At 46.9% G+C, this 8,639-nt stretch overlaps 1 long non-coding RNA gene across 1 annotated transcript; it reads right to left on the bottom strand.

Annotated features, from left to right (window-relative positions):
- Window positions 1-2,395: 2,395 nt before the first annotated feature.
- On the bottom strand, window positions 2,396-7,218 carry LOC140710473 (uncharacterized). Its single transcript, XR_012091502.1, has 2 exons — window positions 7,064-7,218; window positions 2,396-2,883 (listed from the first exon to the last, which is right to left on the bottom strand). It is a non-coding gene; the product is annotated as an uncharacterized lncRNA (long non-coding RNA).
- Between the last annotated feature and the right edge of the window lie 1,421 nt (window positions 7,219-8,639).

Here is an 8,639-nt window from a genome sequence, read left to right as displayed (position 1 = left end):
GGTTTCACCATCTTGGCCAGGCTGGTCTTGAACTCCTGACCTCATGATCCACCTGCCTCGGCCTCCCAAAATGCTGGGACTATAGGCATGAGCAACCGCGCCCGACCTAGTAACAGTTTAAAGGATAAAGCAGGGAAGCACTAGGGACAAGAGGCAAGGATTTCAGGCCCTGTTCAACCACCAATGAGGTGGGCTCACTTCAGGCTAATGATTTCCCTTCCGAATGTTAGGATCTGTATCTGTAAACCAGCGTGCACTCTGAGTTCCCTTTCAGCCACATAGTACAAAAATTCTAAACCTCTCAGCAAGAGGTTCACAATAGAAGATGATGCTAGGTAAGAGGAAAGAAAAGAAAAGAAGAGGAAAGAAAAGAAAAGAAGAAGGAAAGAAAGAAAGGGAAAAGAAAATAGAGAGAGAGAGAAAGAGAAAAGAAAAAAACCTTCCCTAATAGTGGAAGTTGGAATAGGTTCAGCATTGTTTTAGGAAAGAGAAGTTCTTTCTGGAAGCTTCTCAAGCCTCTCTCTGTTCTTGATGGAACCCGACACAAGCACTCTGCATCTAGCAGGCCCTCCATAACAATTTCTTACTAATGAACAGCATCTAGGGTGTAAGAGTTGGATCTTGAGTCCTGGGTATATCTAATAATCTCATCTCCCAGCGCTTCACCCGGCCTGTGATAAACAAGTGTTTGATACGGCGACCCTCTTGTTTTCCAGACTTTTTTAGTTAGAGTTCTCTGTGGGATGTTTTTCAAACATTCTCAGGTAATGATAACAGGGCCATAATGATAACCTAGAGATGCTTGTAACTTTTATGTGATTAGCTGGGAGAAAGAATTAGAGGTTTTAAAGGTGACAAAAAAATTTTATTGAACCTGATCAGCCTTTGACATATGCAGACTGGAGCTTTAAGAGTTGCAAAATGGAGATAGTGATGCGGGATGTTTAAAGGTAGAGTAGAAGGCCCAGACCAGAGAGAGCAGCTGTTAGTTTCCTGAGGAAATGGTCTCCCTTCTCGTCACAAACTATTTCATTATCTATGTGTATATCAAAGCAGCATGTTATATATCTTAAATATATACAATAAAATCTTTTTACAAATTCCTTTCATTTATCTGTTTGCAAATTGGAGGAGCTAGAGACTAGGACGCAGTTAGGTCTGAACCATGCAATAGGCAGGTCGAGCTCATGACTGGTCAAGGAATAGGCAAGGCCAGGGGGAAGCTGTGACCAGGGAGACAGGTAGCCAAAGTGACACTCCTCAGATGTGGCAGCTGTGCCTCCCACCTCCCCATGTCAGCCCTTCCACTTGCCAGTACCTGCCTGAGGACTCTGGTGCTGAAGCCTGTCTTGTCCATGAGTGCAGCAGGCAGGAAGTGTTGGGGAGTAATTGCTGTCCCCTTCAAAAAAATAAAGACGGATGGGAGTAGGTGTAAAATGCCTCAGCACTTTTGCCCTTCTGGGATAACTGTTTCTGAGTTCCCAGAGGGGATCAAGCTTCAGCCATGTAGGTAACTTGCATGATCTCGCATCCTTCACTGTCTCCTTCCTTTCCCTGTCTCACATCTTCCGTGGTGTTTCCTAGGCTCATCTCCCACACACTACCTGAGCTGGAATCCTTGTCTCAGGTTCTACTTGTGGGGAAACCCCAACTAAGTCAGCAGGCCACTAGGAAGATGATGGGTAAGGTCACTGACTTGTAGCCAGGGGGCTAACAGAACACAGGGACGCCATGGGGCTTATAACACGGACGAGGAAGTAGCTGAAGTGTCCAGTATACAAAGAGATGAGCATGGTGAGACTCATGGGTATGTGAGTAGGAAGGGGCAAGCTTGATCGGAAGCCTACCCTAGGCCTGACCCTGTGTTTGGTATTAGGTACATATTGTCTCCGTCGATCCTTACAGAACTATACACTAGAGAGATGTCACCTCCGTTTTCCAGGTTGAAGGAAGTTAAGTAACTCATTCATGATCACACGACTGGTAGAGAGGGGCTGTGAACCAGGCCTCCCTGGTACCAAAGTCTATGCTGTATTCCCAAACCTCACCTGACAGCCCACAAATCATGAGTGATCAGTGACCAGTCGGTGTGGTTTTCATGAGGAAGAGCCAGCCGTTCCTCAGGCCAGGCCAGGCTTCCCAGGGTGGAAGGACCTTGGAGAGGTTGAGGTCAGCTACGTGGGGACTCAGCTTAGCAGATCCAGAAACTTGATTTGATGACCACCTAGCAATAATCTGGCCCAGGGGACTGAATGACAGATACCAGACGCTCCAGAGTCTGAATGATCTCCAGAGTCTGAATGAATGATCTGGGTTCTGATCTGTTGACCAGATATTTATGCTCGTTAGTGTATACGTTTTCTGTTGCTGATGTAACAAATGACTACAAACTTAGTAGCTTCAAACAATACACATTTATTACCTTACAATTCTGGCAGTCAGAAGTCTGAAATCAGTTCTACTGGTTTTAAATGAAGGTGTGGGCAGGGCTGCCTTCCTTCTGAAAGCTCTAGGGGATAATCAGTTTAATTGCACTTTCCAGATTCTAGAGACCACCTTCATTCTTTGGCCCCTTCACCCGCCTTCAAAGCCAGCAGCATAGCAGCTTCCAGCCTCTATGACTCTGACGACCTGGACTCCTTCTTGTTAGATTTGGCACATCCAGACGATCCTGGAGAATCTCCTCATTTCAACATTCTTAGTTTAATCACAGCCACAAAGTCCCTTTTTCCACATAAAGTAATGTATTCACAGGTTCCAGGGATGAAGACATGGACATCTGGAGGGGGCCATTATTCAGCCTATCTCCTTTGGTCAGTTTTTTTCTCTTCCCATAGCAGGATCATAGTTAAGCCAGCCTATGGGCAGAGGCTGCTGAGGAACCTGAAACCAGAGTACAGGGGTGTGTGCAACCTCCATGAACAGGTCATCAGCGGGCTGCAAAGCAGCTGGGCCCCAGTCTGCCATCCAATCAACAAGGAGAGGAAACTTCTGACACTCAGGCTTCCCTTCTTGTAGACACTATAGACTTTTTGTCAGATGGACTCCAGTGCTGATTGTCAGGTACTGCTCTACTTACTCCCAACTCTCCATCTCTGATAGTTACAAGTCATCTTTTATGGTTGCTTGATGGGACCTGTCCCATCCTGGGTTCCCATTAATTGTGCCCGTCCATTAACCTCTCTGACAAATCGTGTTACAGACCAGTCCCCAGTGACAGCATTTGACCCAGTGTTATCCAGGACCTCACAGCTCCCTGCCCTTTTCTCCCTACCTCTCTGACTTTTGGCCACACATCCCAGGTTCCAAAGTCTGCCCTGCTCTGCGCTTCTCCTGTCTTTTTGATAACTTGTTAGGACTTTCCTTTCTGGATTCTGTGCAGAAATAATCTCATCCATTATGTACTGAGTTTTATGAGTAACCTTGTCTCAAAATTTGGGGAATACCTCCTTCGTGGTGACCTTTTTTAAAAAAACTGATTCTCAGCCGGGCGCAGTGGCTCACACCTGTAATCCCAGCACTTTGGGAGGCCGAAGCGGGTGGATCATGAGGTCAGGAGATCGAGACCATCCTGGCTAACACAGTGAAACCTGGTCTTTACTAAAAATACAAAAAATTATCCGAGTGTGGTGGCAGGCACCTGTGGTCCCAGCTACTCGGGAGGCTGAGGCAGGAGAATGGAGTGAACCTGGGAGGCAGAGCTTGCAGTGAGCCGAGATCGTGCCACTGCACTCCAGCCAGGGCGACAGAGTGAGACTCGTCTCAAAAAAAAAAAAAAAAAAAACCTTCTGCAAGAACCTGTTTATGCGCCAGGCTCTGGGTAAGGCTCAGAGAGCCTAGAGGCCAGTAGAGAAAATGAATTTTCTGTTATCACATCTTCACATTCAAGTATGTGTAATTATAAATGAAGATTAGTTGCTCTTAAAGACAGTTAATGAAAATTTAAAACAGACCTGCCCCAGATTGGGGGTCCTCAAGGGAAACTTCCCTATGGAAGTGCCATTTGAACTGTGATTATCGGATAGGTGACAGGGAGAAGTCAGGGAGCTGGGGGGTGGCTGTGGCTGCAGGCAGAGACAGACAGATGGGGAGGAAAGGTCAGGGGGGGTTGTACAGGCAGGCAGGGGCCAACCTGAGCATTTTGAGTTTTAGCCTAAGAGCAAAGATTTTCAGCAAGAAGAGAGTGGGGACGGATCAGGTGTGCTGAAACCATCTTCCTGATTGTAGCGTGGTGAACAGCTTTTATGGGGAGGGAGGAGAGGACAGGATTGGTGTAGGGACAGCAGTTAGGAGGTTCTTTTGGTAACAGAGGTGTGACATGAAGGTGACCTGGCTGGGGTGGTAGCAATGGAGAAGAGGAGTAGTTGGTTTCTCAGAGGTAGTTTGGCGGTAAAAATCTAACAGGAGATGGTGACAGTTTGAATATGAGGCAAGAGGTGGAAAGTTTCGAAGATGGAATCAAGCTTCACAGCATATGTAAGTTACTATTAAGTAGCCTGATTTTTTTTTTTTTTTTTTTTTTTTTAGACAGCGTCTTGCTCTGTCGCCCAGGCTGGAGTGCAGTGGTGTGATCTCAGCTCACTGCAACCTCCACCTCCCAGGTTCAAGTGATTCTCATGCCTCAGCCTCCCAAGTAGCTGGGACTACAGGCATGCACCACCATGCCCAGCTAATTTTTGTATTTTTCGTAGAGATGGAGTTTTGCCATGTTTGCCAGGCTGGTCTTGAACTCCTGACCTCAAGTGATCCACCCTCCCGGCCTCCTAAATTGCTGGGATTACAGGCGTGAGCCACCGTGCCTGGTCTGCAACGAAACATTTTTAAAAGGAGGAAATGCTAGCTCTTGTGTATTTTGTGACAGGCCTAATGAAAACAGCTGCCTTCAGTGTGAGGGGGCTGCTCCATCCTTGTGAACCTCAGACATGACTATGTTGGTGGCTTCTGGGAGAAGTTTACATATCTAAGTTCAAGTTCGTAGGTGGCCGACATGGTTGATGCTTTTATCATCAGAATTCCCCTAACATTCTTTGCGGTGGGGAGATGGACTATCTCTAAAACCAAACCACCATCATGAGGGAGCCTTAGACTGAGAGGCTTACTTATGGAGACTCATATTTGGAGAATTCTGGGAATCCAACCCCAAGAATGTTGGCCCCTTTCCCCACTTGTGATGGTCTTTTGAACTTCAGGATTTGGCAGCCTGTCAAACCAAATAACTCTGGGTGCAAAAGTCAACGCAGTCCAGAGCAATCTCTGCCTCGTTGCTGTAGGCTGGATGTCTCTCACAGGCACGTCTTGGAATCCTTGCCCTTTTTCCCTTTTCAGTTAGAATAGATTCTCTGGTATAAGAATCTGCATGAACACTTTTTCCTCAACATTTTTTTTTATATTTTATTTTATTTTGAGACAGAGTCTCACTCTGTCACCCAGGCTGGAGTGCAATGGCACAATCTTGGCTCATTGCAACCTCTGCCTCCCGGGTTCAAGTGATTCTCAGGCCTCAGCCTCCTAAATAGCTGGGACCACAGGCGTGCGCCACCACACTAAGCTAATTTTTATATTTTTGGTAGAAACAAAGTTTCACCATGTTGGCCAGGTTGGTCTCGAACTCCTGACCTCAAGTGATACCCCCCACCTTGGCCTCCTAAAGTGCTGGGATTACAGGCCTGAACCACTGCGCCTAGCCACAATGTGATTTTTTTTTTTTAAATAACAAGACACTTGGTTGCTTTGTTGAGACAGAATTTCCAGGATTTCACATTTGAGTCTCTGGGCCTAAGTGTCCTGGTGGCACCATTTGGATCTCTTAATTAAAGTCACTTGTGGCTGGGGGTAGTGGCTCAAGCCTGTAATCCCAGCACTTTGGGAGGCCAAGGCAGGTGGCTCACTTGAGGCCAGGAGTTCGAGACCAGCCTGGCCAACATGGCAAAATCCCATCTCCACTAAAAATACAAAAATTAGCCGGGCGTGGTGTCACATGCCTGTAATCCCAGCTAGTTGGTGGCTGAGGCATGAGAATTGCCTGAACCTGGGAGGCAGATATTATAGTGAGCTGAGATTGTGCTACTGCACTCCATTCTGGGCAACAGAGCAAGACCCTGTCTCAAAAAAAAAAAAAAAAGAAAAAGAAAAAAAAGAGTCCTTTGTTAAAGTGAGTGGACCCCTTTGGAACATTCAGTCAGATTCTGCTACCCAAAGGCTAGAAACCCAGCCTCCCAGCACACAGTGCAGGACAGTAGTGTGTACCTTAGGATGAGGCTGAAGGCTCTTGGACAGGAAGCCTGGCCAGTGTGCTCCAAACTCTCCATTACTTTCGTTCAATTACACATTATGAGAAGGGGAAGGGATGAGGAAAGCAAATTAATGCTTAATCACTGTTAATACCCAATGCACTTCTAAGGAAGGCCCCTGCGCCTCATTGTGGAGATCTACATACACCTACGCAGTGACCCCAGCCACACCTCTGGCTTCATCATTAACATCTAGGATTCTCGACCTTGGCTGCACTTTGCACGATAGAGAGGGGTTGAGGGGGTGGAGGTGTTAAAAAAAAAAAATCCCAGCACTTTGGGAGGCCGAGGCAGGCGGATCGCCTGAGTTCAGGAGTTCAATACCAGCCTGGCCAACATGGTGAAACCCCATCTCTACTAAAAATACAAAAATCCAGCCGGGCGTGGTGGTGTACGCCTGTAATCCCAGCTACTCGGGAAGCTCAAGCATGAGAATCACTTGAATCTGGGAGGCAGAGGTTGCAGTGAGCCAAGATCGTGCCACTGCATGCTAACCTGGGCGACAGAGCAAGACTATCTCAAAAAAAAAAAAGACAATGCCATGGTAATGATTTTGTTTATTACCATAAGATACATGGGTAACCTCAATCTTTACCACTGGCCTAAGGGCAAGTGACGGCCACTTCAGTTTCACTCTGTCACGTGCCCCACTTGCCCAGCACACACCTCCCTTCCTCCCCGGTTAAGATGCTGGCTGGTGTTTCCGGTGGAGCTGGTCCTCATGCCCTGTCTTAGCACTGGACTGCTGTTGAAGAATATGGATACTCACTCACCTTCTGGCTCTCTCCTCTCTGCCTTCCCTGGATTCCAGCCTCCAGGAACCAGATGCTGACTCTGGCTTGCTTGGTTGGCGTCTGCACCTCGCTCTGGGGGTTGTGGGCAGATACTTTTTCTTGAGCATGTTCCATGCCTGTACCCCATGGACTGTGTGTTAACTCTGCGTATCCACCAGTTTTCCACTTGAGTGATTAGGAAAATATTTGGCATACAATGCTTTGTGACGTCCTTTGGCCTCTACTTGTTTACATAGTAAGTCCACCTCTATTCTTTTTCCCTCTAGCCTGTGACAATGCAAATAGCATTATTTGGCTCCAGTCCCATCTAAACACAGTGCCAATGTAGATTGTGAAACCATGTTATGGTACTCAGTGGCTGGCCAGAGGACCCAGAACCTGCAACCATGAATCTAATTTTAAATGGTGATCAAATGGAAAGACAGAATTTGAAACTCCATAGGTGTCTGGAGGTGAGTCTGCAGATCCCAGCGTGAGAAGCCCGAGCTTGCTGGCTCGAGCATAGGTGCCCAGAGCCATATCAGGAACCACAGGGAGGCTGGGAATATGACTGTTGTTATCAATGTGTGGCTACTTAGTTCTTTCTTAGAAACCATCTCAAGAGTTATTCCCTTTATTTCTATGCCCCAGTCTAAGTTTGAAAGGTTTTCCTCTGAGCTCTCTTGATCACTGCGGGACCAAAGATCTAAGGCTAGGTCCACCCTTAGATCTTCCTCCCAAAGTCTCCATCAGGCACTGCATACCTCTGCCTCCCTCTCATAGATGCCTCCTGTTTGTGGGTACTGAGGTCCTGAGTCATCTTCCTGCAATTGTACCACACTCTGGCCTTACCATGTTGCTGTCAGACTCTCCAACAGGTCATTGCGTGGGCCTCCCCAGGCACACTAACCATTCATACCTCACAAAACATTCCTTTCTGGGTCAGGCACGGTGGCTCATGCCTGTAATCCCAGCACTTTGGGAGTCCGAGGCAGGCAGATCACCTGAGGTCGGGAGTTCGAGACCAGCCTAACCAACATGGAGAAATCCCGTCTTTACTAAAAAAATACAAAATTAGCTGGGTGTGGTGGCACATGCCTGTAATCCCAGCTACTCGGGAGGCTGAGGCAGGAGAATTGCTTGAACCCAGGAAGAAGAGGTCGCAGTGAACTGAGATTGCAGCATCGTACTCCAGCCTGGGCAACAAGAGAGAAACTCCGTCTAAAAAAAAAAAAAATTCCTTTCTGTGCTTAAAAAGTCAATCAGTATTTTCTCCATAATCCATGTAGCTCAGAGTTGATATGCTACACGCCAATACTCACTGAAAGTGAGTGTTTAGTCATGTCCCCTTATGACAGACAACTCTCCAACGTTTAGTTTCAGCTCTGCTGTTTACTAGCTGTGTGAACTTGGGCAAATCACTTAGTTTTCTAAGCCTCAGTGTCCCCATGTGTAAAATACTACATGCCCTGCCTGCCATACAGAGTTGGGAAATTCAAACTTGATAAAAGATGTGAAAACATTTAAAAAATTATAGGCCGGGAGCGGTGGCTTATGCCTGTAATCCCAGCACTTT

This window comes from Chlorocebus sabaeus, chromosome 26 (assembly GCF_047675955.1).
Source record: "Chlorocebus sabaeus isolate Y175 chromosome 26, mChlSab1.0.hap1, whole genome shotgun sequence".
Classification (NCBI taxonomy): domain Eukaryota; kingdom Metazoa; phylum Chordata; class Mammalia; order Primates; family Cercopithecidae; genus Chlorocebus; species Chlorocebus sabaeus.
This window is presented reverse-complemented; position numbering and strand designations above follow the sequence as displayed.